Source organism: Ixodes scapularis, unplaced genomic scaffold, assembly GCF_016920785.2.
Source record: "Ixodes scapularis isolate PalLabHiFi unplaced genomic scaffold, ASM1692078v2 PGA_scaffold13__105_contigs__length_92229423, whole genome shotgun sequence".
Taxonomy (NCBI): Eukaryota; Metazoa; Arthropoda; class Arachnida; order Ixodida; family Ixodidae; genus Ixodes; species Ixodes scapularis.
In genome coordinates this window covers 1,636,193-1,646,021 of record NW_024609839.1, presented here as the reverse complement: position 1 = coordinate 1,646,021, position 9,829 = coordinate 1,636,193, and positions in this window count along the sequence as shown.

Sequence of the window (9,829 nt, the reverse complement as noted above, 5' to 3'; positions counted from 1 at the left end):
GCATCCGACGCATAGCCCCCCGCAGGACGCGTTTTGGAGCACTGATACGTACGACGGAGCAAATATACCACGTGGTTTTTAACAGGCTCGTGACTGGACCTGGCGGCCTGTAGCATTGGGCATTGTTCATACAGGATGAGACGGAGTAAAGTAACTTTTTTGTCAGTATTTTTTTTTATAACAGGTTTTTCCACTCGTTGGGGACGATTATGAATTCTGCGTCTGGCAGGTCTTCATCCCAAGCTTCAATAATGCAAACGGGAGTTGTTGTTGTTGTTGTTGTTGTTTTTTTTGGCAAAGCACGGTGAACCTGTTTATTTTTCACGTACTGTTTTAAATTTTTATATATTTTTTATCGTTATTTGAGTTTCAGAAAACATCCTTGTCACATTTTGTTGTATAAAAACCAAAGGCACCATTGTGGTTTTGGTTTGCTCCCTTAAGATAAACATACTAGTTCTCTATCCCGATTATTGCAACTTTAAGAAGGTCAAAGGCAGTCTTGTACCCATTTACTTTTATACACATCCTGGGGTCTCAAGTGGGAGCTGAAAGTTTGCAGAGTGCTCCGATTGAACGCCGGCGACAAAAGCGCAGAATCATCGTCATGATAGCCTAGTCATCCGCGAACTTCGGCCCTGACTGAGTTTGACGAGTTAATGGCCCTGGGCTTTAACAAGCTTAATAAAATCACCAGCGCCCCACGTTTAATATTTTAGGAATTATAATTAAGTGAATGCTCCCAGTATATAAAGTGTAGATGACTAAGTCTTTACAGAGTTAATGCAAAAAGAAGTGTTGCATTCCGGAGAAGCACACATTTCAAAAGTCTAACTCAAATAAAGAAAATAAAAACCAACAATTATACGGAATTAAAATTGGAAGAATGGAGAAAGTTATAAAGATAAAGTAAATATATCTCTATATCTGGTAAACATGGGATCAAAAATGCATTGTCTTTTATAGAAGAAACATACTACGCGTATAATTAAAGGGCGGGGACTCGGGAAATAGTGCAAACATAAAATTACTTTCTTACATTTTTAAAAAAAATTTAGCTCTTGCACATAGTTTGTTGCAGGATAAAATCTGCGAAAGAGGCACCACCCCAAAAAGGTGCGCTCCACTCAATGTCTTGGTGCACATTTAAATGGGAGCTGGCTTTTAATTTTATATTTTGTGCCAATCATATCTCTAGATCACCATATGAAAGGATGGTATGGCATAATTTATAATTTTCTTTTTCAATTCACCATGTACAATTCAATTTGATCTCTGGCCATGCTCGTTTGCCATACCTTGCCTCTCTTTTGCCGCAGATTCGTATCTGAAGCATATAAATCTGGCACACTTCAGCCGACATTTATTTGACTGTTGCGTATAGTATGTGTATAGTATAGGATAATTGTGTGCAATCATCTAGATTGTAAAGTAATTTGAGCAAGCACCTTGAGTTTTATTGATTTATATGGGTCTCATGTGAAATTATGAGACATCGGTAATACAGGGGCATAAAGAAAATTATCAATAAGAAATAATAAAATGTTTGGCGCTGTACCATATTTTTTTTTAACATCTGAATCTTATGACGCTTTTGTGCCGAGGAGAGTATAGAGGTGCCATTTTTCTTTGCAATTCTGGGGTAGATCCTCACTCCAGCTCTAATGTTTTAACAAAGTCTATTCATCTTCATGGCAATAAAAATGAATTACACAACTTTTATTCAAAGTCAGCTTGTTCGTTTAGTGGCAGGGTGATTTTCCATAAATTATAATCTTGTAAATGTGATTGTGTGTGTCTGTCAACTTAGAAGGGCAGAAACTAAGCAAAAAACGACATCTGTACTGCCAAAGATATATGTGTGGCACTGTAATGGTACCACATTTAGTTAGAATGCTGGACGACATAAATGGTTCAATTATAACATATGCCAATTAAGTCACAGTGTATTATGTCCTGAAATAGAAATTACCACACGCATTAATATCATGCTGGTGAAGTACATAGAAAAGACAAAAAGGCAAGGAAAAAGTGGATAGTAAACAAAACAAGTCACAAGAACCAACTAATCCTCATCGGTGCTTTGATTCAACATCAAATATTACAAGGGTAACGTTTTGCAAAAAATTACAAAGTTCTGCCTTTCATTCGACAGCCATCCTACATTTAGAATAATGCCCAGCACAACCGAAACAGCGGGGATGAAAATAGCCACGGAAATCATCCTACCCACACCAACACATGTATTTGATTTCAAATAAACCCACCAAATAATTAAATGACAAAAATTATGTTTCTGAACTAGAAATATTCATACGCTTCAGTATTAGGGCGATAAATTAAATATAAAAAAGGTCAAAACGGAAAATAAACAAATCAAGTTCCAAGAGCCTACTCATCCAGCTCACTACTTTGATTCAACATCAAATGTTACAAGAGTAATGGCTCACAAAAAAATGGCAAGGTTGTACCGATTATTTGTCACCCATTCCAGTTCAAAATTAAGGCCCAGTACAACCGAAGCATCTAAGAAATTATACAAGATGTACTACGTACCTGTTGTGTGAATAGAAATAACGACGGCAGTCAGCAGGAGCTTCATCGCTTCCATAGACGTTCTTTATGGAATGAAGTTTTAGCGAAAACTGCTTCGCATTTGAGCGAATTGGTGATTTTATACCTTCGACACTTAGCGTAAGAATCACGTGGGAAATTGCAACATTCTTCATTAACACCGTCATGACGAAAACTGTCAACTGTGATCATTGTTAAAACCCCTCGAGAAATAAATTAAAAGTAAGAATAAAAAAAAAAACGAAAATACACAATCGCAAAGTGCAGCTGCGTTTGTTCGGTCAACTTGTGAACGGTAAAAAAAGCTCACCAAATAAATTAGATACTATCAAGGCTACTTTTTAGTTCCGGTTTCTAAATATTTGTTGCCCGAACGTATACATATCTAACTACTATGATATACTTCGAAATTTAAACGCAGCGAACATAGGGTTGCGCAAAATATGGGCCTTTGATTGGCCGGCGATCAGGAACTGGATATCTGTGATCAATCCTGTTACTCTAGACGTCGGAGTATAACCGATAGCCTTAATGCCACCTCGACGTCATGAGCGGGCCTTGTCTTCTACGTCGTATCGTCAGAGCTCGGCCCTTCGACGTCGTCGCGAGCTCTTGTTTCCTCCTCACCCTCAGTTTTGTTTTGTGTAGTCAGTGACAACTATACTTTATGTAGGTTTAGAAAACTTGTACTTTACTTGAAGTACATTCTCTGAGCATGTACTTGTACTTCACTAAATTATTTTTTTTCTGTTACTTTGTGGACTTCACAGTACATTCCCCAAATTGGAAAAAACAAAATGGCGTACCGTCGTGTGAAAACGCGCTACCGTCTTTCGAGATGTAATCTGGTCATTTCTCTGAGTGAAGTAATGGAGGCTATAAGACCGATACAAATAAGTGCCTTATAAGAGAATTCTGTTAAATAGTTTTTCAGCGAGAGTAAAACAACTCCTCTGTGGCGATTCGGTTTTTGCCCAATATTTGCTGCCATTTCGAAAATACTGATGCACCTTCGATAATTCTTCGAGCAATGCATACCAGTTAAGAAAACACAGTATATAGGTGATGAAAGGGCATCATAAAAGATTGTCTTAAAAAGTACTTGTACTTTACTTTGAAAATACACTATATTTATAGTATTTGACGTTACTTTTTATATGAACTTTACACAACACAGTAAACGGGCAAACACTGCCTGCAAAATCAAACTGAAACAATGGTCACTTCAAACTATAAATAACACAGAATTGACGAAAAAAAAAGTACAAAACAAGCCGCTTGATATTTGGCTAGCAGGATATCGCTAACGGATCAAAAGCTATACACTTTTTTGTAACCTTGAAAGAAAAAATTATATATATATATATATATATATATATATATATGTGTGTGTGTGTGTGTGTGTGTGTGTGTGTGTGTGTGTGTGTGTGTGTGTGTGTGTGTGTGTGTATGTAGAAAGAGAGACAGAAAAAAAACGTAGCGCGGGATGACGAATAGTATATACGGCAGAAAATGCAATTGAGACGGTTGTTGGAGCCACCTCCCCGGAGACCACGTACGATGGTGGGAAGTGCCCGTGTCGTATATTCAATAACGTGGCTCTTGATTCTCGCAGATGATGATGATACCGTGTCTCTAAAGCTCATAAACAAAGAATACTACATGTACACGGGACGAGACAGAACAGTGGGAGGATTTCTGGAGCACAAACGAGCACGTACCACGTGACACGAAGCGCCGTATTGCGCTCCACGCGGCGGCGTGTGCTTCCAGAACACCTGCGACTGGATACATTTTGTTTCTTGTGCATTAATAAGAAAGATTTGGAAACGCCAGAAAGTCAAGGTGGACTCGTGTAGAGGTTAGCACACCTGACCGGACATTGAGAGGCCCAGAGTTCAAATCCTGGTTCCGCCGTTGGCTTTCGGCGGGTTCCTGAAAACTTTAATTCTTTGATTTATTGGATTAAGTACGTACGGTTCATTCATCTGCATATATATATGTATGTATATATATATATGGGTGGTTTCATTTCAAATCGTGCAGGCAAAAAGGGTCGAATTTTTAATTTCGATGAAAAAAATATATGTTATGGCGCAGTTTCTAAAAACGCAGTCGCCACAAACCGCAAGTTCGTCGGATATTTTGTTTTCGACTTACAAATTTTTAAAGAGGCCGCGGCGAAAAGCAGTGTTTTTCACACCCGTCGTGGGTCGGATGTTTCGCTTGATCTCCCGCCGTGAATTTTCAGTCCACATTATATTATCTTTTTTCAAGCCATCTGTGGACACATTTAAAAGGCTCCAATATCACAAAATAATTTTAGGCGTTTTGCTTTTTTTCTGTAAAAATGTCAAATCCGCCCTCTCGGTCAATTGTTGACGAACTTTGACAATTAATTACTGGCGATCTACATGGGTTCCATCGATACTTTTTATGTCCACAGAGAGCCCAAAACACGTTCTTTATATGTATTATAAAACGACTCGGTGGTATAAAATATTCTTTGCGGTACGTTTACGTTAATGTTATGTGAAAACCAAAAAGTACCATTTTTTAAATTGATTTTCTCAAAAAACCCATTTTTTATTTTTTTTATTTTTTGTTAAAATGTAGGTGTGATAGTTTTCTATGTGAAAATCAAGTCGAGGAAGTGTATATATTGTTTGTATGTTCTATATTTAAGCATCAATATCGTACAAAACGTGTTTTTACGGCTCGAAATGGACTTGCGAATTGCGCGTCTTCACAAGCTTGGAAATAGTTTTTTCTTTTTTTCAACGTTCCCACATCAAAATGAAATACAGTATTTCCACCATGTTATATTTATTGATTATTTAAATTTAATTATAGGCGGCAAGCTACATCGGAGGAGTTCCAAAAAGAGAAAGCAACACTTCTTAACAGACCAGCAGGTGTCGTAAATTTTTAAAGTGTAGGAGTCGGCAGACGTCATATTGATTCGGGGCCCTCATTGGCCTGCATAAACATCCCGCCCTTTCGGACCCAGCAGATGACTACGACCTTTCGCGCTCGTTGTGTTAGATAGGACGGCCCGTGACAGTAAAGCGAGCAGCGCACCCTGTGTCACGAGGAGTGCAATGGTACGAATGTGTCGTTGACGCGGAGAACAGTGACAGCCACCCAGGAGGAGTCAGTCAGAGTATTGCACAAGGGAAAGCAAAGGAATCGTTGCCTAAAAGGATGAGGACACCACGGCCTTACAATATCGACGGTCAACAACTGTTCTGCCAGCCAAAACAACGCCGCGTGCGCGCTAAAACCGGCGGCGCGGGACAGAAATCCCGCAGACGCACACGCGAAGATGGGCCGGTTTCGTTAGGGATGTGGGGAAATTTGAAACCAGCCATCCGTGCATGCGTGAAACGATACCGCCTGTTTGCCCTAGCTTTGAGCGCCCTACCCTTACTTTGAAACGGCCGTGCTCTCTCTCTCTCTCTCTCCGGGGAGATCCGATAGCACCGAAGGGTTATCTATTAAACTTGAGGAAGAAAACGAGAAGGGACTGTTTAAGTTTAATTATCCCCACCAACCCGCTCGTTCCGTCCTTATAAAGGGTTATCTCTTTTGGAAACAGCAAAGCCGGGAGACTGACATTAAAACGAGCGTGTTGGTAAATATACTTGTGTTTGTATTCTGCCCGGAGACAAGTTGGGTCGAAGTCAGCCTCCTTGTCAACTATAATAATTTGTGAAGAGTGGGATTCTCCCGAGATGAAAAGTTAGCGCCGGCTGACGTGTTCTTTTGAAAAAGGGAATGGGAAAGAGAAAGTTTGAGTAACTGCAGAAACTACCTCGAAAGCTCCTCTCCCGATATGAAGCTTGAGGCATGCTCTCGGTTACCTTCTCGCGCATCGCTGCTCGAATCTATACTTCACTTTCTTTCGCACAGCCGCTGTTCCGCACAGCCGTCGTGGATGTGCGTAATAGAGGGAGGAACAGATTCGAACATCATCTGGACGCCGTCATCCTGCCAGACTTCAGTGTCGTGGGACCGACTCGTGTGTGTTTCTTCGCCCCGCTGAACTTTGTTTCTCGGGTGCGGTTTTTTCTGAAAATTTTTTTTTGAATGTTTTCTTACTAACTGTTTGTTAGCACTGTTCAGTTGTCGGGTTTATTTCGTCATGGCGTAGCGGCCTGGCTGTGATGTAGAGAGCGTGTTCGCACACATTTGGTTGCGTCCCGTTTAGGGAATGCCCGGAGGAGTTGGTTTTTGTTCTTACCATGTGCGGCTGAGTTTTCCCGTCTTTATTAAATTATTGATTTTTTTTGTTTTACCTTTACGTGCCGTCGACGTCTTTGTCTGGCTCTCCACCAGGCGTGGACCTATCGCCTTGCCACCGTTCGAACCTGAATACTTTATTTTTTTTAACGCAATTTTCGTTAAGATCGGAGTTGGGCAATTTAATTCCTATTTATTTATTTTTATTTCCTACCCCTCTCCATGACACAATCTCTGTGTGTTTCGGACCGTTTCTGTGTCACCACTTTTGTGTACTACGGAAGTGAAAGGACATTCCCTGGTGACCTGTGCGATGTGCGGTGAACAAATCCCCAGTGTTTGGTTTCGGAAAGGATTGTATATAATATACCGACGATGTGGTGACTTTCTTTGTCTTAGTAATATGACAGCTAATAGCTAGTCGTGCTAGTTTACTGTGAAAGGTTTATAAATCGAAACAATACAACGTCTTTGCCTTTTGGTTATTGAAAGTCTACTAGACCTGCTGATTTGGTTAGATATGTATCTCGTGGTTCCCGTTCTTATCAAAACATACATAAATATTCAATACCACAAAATCCGTTTATAACTGATTACAAAATACAGAAGAAAATTCCAGAAAACGTTTTCACAATTCATAGAGACGCATGGGTCGCTATGTCTGACTTAGGTCTTGCAAAACAAAGACGTTTTTTCCGATATTGAGGCCTATATATAAAACATACAAACAAAATATACACTTTCTAGGCTTAATTTTCGTGTAGACAACTATCATATCTACATCTGAACAAAAAATAAAAAAAATAAAAAATGTTTTTTTTAGAAAATCAATTTCAAAAATGGTACTTTCTGGTTTTTGCATAATATTAACGTAAACGTACCGCAAAGGATATTTTACACAACCGAGTTATTTTTTAATAAATATAAAAAGCGTGTTTTGGGCTCTCCGTGGACATAAAAAATATTGGTGTAACCCAAGTAGATCGCCATTAATTAATTGTCAAAGTTCGTCAACAATTGACCGAGGAGGCGTTTTTGACGTTTTTACAGAAAAAAAGCAAAACTCCTAAAATTATTTCATGGTATTGGAGCCTTTTAAACGTGTCCACAGAGTACTTAAAAAAAGATAATATAATGTGGATCCATGGCGGGAGATCAAGCGAAACATCCGACCCACGACGGGTGTGAAAAACACTGCTTTTCGCCGCGGCCTCTTTAAAAATTCATAAGTAGAGAACAAAAAATCCGACGAACTTGCGGTTTGTGACGACTGCGGTTTTAGAAACGGCGCCATAACATATATTTTTTCATCGATATTAAAAATTCGACCCTTTTTGCCTGCACGATTTGAGATGAAACCACCCATATATATATATATATATATATATATATATATGTATGCGTACTGAGGGAGTTACTAATACGAAGTTTATAACGACGTTTCGAGCGGGGACCGCTCTTCATCAGGTAACGAGTGTACAGCCCGTGAATGTTTATATACCCCTAAGAGAAATCAGAGGGGGTAAAGTGCAATTGGAAATAGAAATAACGTTGTCAAATTAGATAGGAGTTCACACAGAGGGGAGGGAAACCCAAAACTTGCGGATGCTAAAAAAAAAAGACGGTTGGCGCAGAGATTATCTACGCTCGCACAACAAATAAAGCTCAAAAAAGTTTGGTTAAAACATAAAAAAAAATAATAAAAGAATAAAAAAGGTGAGAAGTTTCGAAGCAAAAAGCGAAAAACACACACAAAAAAAGGGGTGTGTCTGAAAGTTCCTGGTTGGGAAGGGGTGGCTCGCCTTCAAAGCAGATATAAGTCATATGTAACCACCGACGCGACCAAATCCCGAGACATTCGTTTGTGCTAGAAGGTCGAAGTTTGAGGTGGATTAAAACTTTGGGGGATTCTTCCTTCAATAAGGAGTGGTAGGATGTAAAAGTCTATACCTGCCTGGAGATTAACCGCTTGAGCCGCATTTATTCGGTTTGGAGGTTCTCTTCTTACTTAAACGTATTAGGTTGTGGTTTAAATATCGATTGTTAAATTTGAAGATCTTCTAATGTCTTCAGCGTGTGCATCTCGAGAAGCTCAAGGACGGAGAGGATCAGCTCTCAATCTAGACCAGCTGCAAACTAGACAGCCTTCTCGGGCTTTCATTAATGCCCTGGTTGAAGGTATTAAACTTATAAATAAATTACGATTATTTTTGCTCGCTTTAAAGTTTTGTGCTGAAGCCTGATTCCAATGTTACAACAGAAATGTGCTTGATTGAGTGATTAGGAAGAGACGGGTGCTTTGAGAGCGGAAGGTCGAGGAGCGTTTGTGCGTGACATTTGTGGTTGTTAAAGCGTAGTCTGAAAGCCAGTTTAGTCTGTCCGATGTACTGTTTGCTACAGACATTGCAGTGCAGAATACAAATCACGTTTGACGTGCCGCAATCGTAGCTCCCACTTATGTTCCACGTGAACTCTAAATTTGTGCTCGTGGCGTTCTTTGTTTCTGACATGTGCTTGCATACTTTAGACCTGGAATTTCGGCATGGTCGGCAACCTAGGCTTGCGGGAGTGGTAGTTTTTGATTTTACTAAGACGTCCCGGAGATTCCTGCCGCGTCCATAGACGACCCAAGGAGCGGCGGGAAAGATTTCTTTAGGGCGGTCGCTCTTTGACAGAAGATTGTAATTTTTGCTCAGTATGTTCTTGATGTTTGGAAGATTGCTTGTATACACCAACTCATGTTCACAAACAAACCGGAGCGCCCCTAGCGGACGCCACCGGCGCCTCGCATGCGCGATGGGGGTGTGGGCAAGAAGCTCGCCGTCGCCCATAAAAAAACCATTGGATGCGATGTTGTCGGCGTCAGTGTGAGTCCCCCTGCACTTTTTCGCGTTCGAATTGTTGATTCTACGTCTTCCTGGCGATGTCTGACTGCTTGAGCGGCGTCAGCGAAATTACCGAGGCTCGTTACACCACAAAACTTCGCGTGAATAATGTGACATGTGGTGATTCA